The sequence below is a fragment of the Ceratotherium simum genome, chromosome 9, assembly GCF_057802395.1.
Source record: "Ceratotherium simum simum isolate JZ-2026a chromosome 9, ASM5780239v1, whole genome shotgun sequence".
In the NCBI taxonomy this organism is placed as follows: Eukaryota; Metazoa; Chordata; class Mammalia; order Perissodactyla; family Rhinocerotidae; genus Ceratotherium; species Ceratotherium simum.
The window spans coordinates 71,003,688-71,005,181 of NC_141908.1; the positions used below are offsets into that span (position 1 = coordinate 71,003,688).

At 32.3% G+C, this 1,494-nt stretch overlaps 1 non-coding gene across 1 annotated transcript; it reads left to right on the top strand.

The window, feature by feature from the left end:
• Positions 1-372: 372 nt before the first annotated feature.
• On the top strand, positions 373-526 carry LOC147916335 (small nucleolar RNA SNORA62/SNORA6 family). Its single transcript, XR_015553298.1, has one exon. It is a non-coding gene; the product is annotated as a small nucleolar RNA SNORA62/SNORA6 family (small nucleolar RNA).
• Positions 527-1,494: the final 968 nt, after the last annotated feature.

A 1,494-nucleotide genomic window follows, 5' to 3' on the forward strand; every position in this document is an offset into this window, starting at 1 on the left:
CAAGAAACAAAAAATAATAAATGAAAGGAAAAATGATTTAATTAGAGAGCATTTAAGAAATCATCTTCTTAGAAATAAACCATTAAGAAATAACGATCATAAGGATCATAGATCTAACGAATTGAAACGCTTCAAATGTGTTTTAAAAATCTCAGATCCAGGCAGCCTTCTGGGAGCCAAGACTTCCGGTGGTGACTGATCCCAGGGCTGACCACCAGCCTCTCACAGAGGTATCTTATGTTGGCTTGCCTATCATTGCTCTGTGTAACACAGACTCTCCTCTGAGCTATGTGGACATTGCTATCCTATGCAACAACAAGCTAACAACTTTATGATCTGAACTAGAGCTTGAGAACGAGTGCTCTAGAAATAGCTGCACCTTATTAGAGCTTGGAATTGAGGTCGCTGGTTGGCCGATGAACTCACAAGTGTAGGTAGTGTGCTACATGAGGGGCAAGTTTTTCACTAATACCACAAGGGTCCCTGGCCCAATGAGTGGAGTTTGATAGTAATTCTTGCTACAAGCATAAAAAATAAAAACGCTAATTAGACATTATTGGAGAATGTTACTGAACTACCGAACTAGGACAATATTTTGAAAACAGGAAGATCAAAGAGTTAAGTAGTCTTCCTGCTTTTTCTGTACGAAAAATACCATTTTGTAATGAAAGAGTAAATGACAGTGTTTCCCTTTATAAAATTATTTCAGCTAACAAGTGAAGGCATGAGAGAATTAGAAAATCACCATTTTGTAATTCCCAGTAAAAATAGCGGACCTAGGTGTTGGCCATTAAAAATCACTAACATAACAAAAAGAGAGATAAGCATACTTTTATCCCTTTAAGCACTGCTTGACCTGTAAAGTACAATATTTGATATATCATATTTTTATTTTGATATATCATATTTTCATAATGTTCAAAGTACCATTACTTGTAGTCAACTGAAAGCAATTCAGATGTTCATCAACAGTAGAAGGAATACACAATATTCTATTATATTCATATAATAGTATATTATTCAAAAATACACATGAATAACCCATAATTCATGATGATATTGAGAAATAAAAACCAAATGCAAAATAATACATACGTGTAATTCCACTCATATAAAGCTCAAAAAAACAAAAAGACAGAGAATAATCTGCAGGATAATGGTTACCTTTGTGGTGAAATGGAGAATAGTGATTGGTCAAGTGTAGGAGTAAAATGAACGATTGCACCTTGTCGTAATCCATAGTTTATTTTTAATTTGTACAATTTTCTTAAAGTGTTTTGTGCTTCAATAAAAACTACAAAATGAATAATTCCTTCTATTATATTAATTTTCATTCATGCATGTTATCTGCTTTGGTTTTGAGTTTACACAATCTTATTTGCATTTCATTTTTTTATTTTAACATTTCCAATTATTTTCACTAACAGAATTTAACTTCATATGTAATCTGTATTTTAACTATTTGACAATAATTTGTGGGATTATTATCAATAT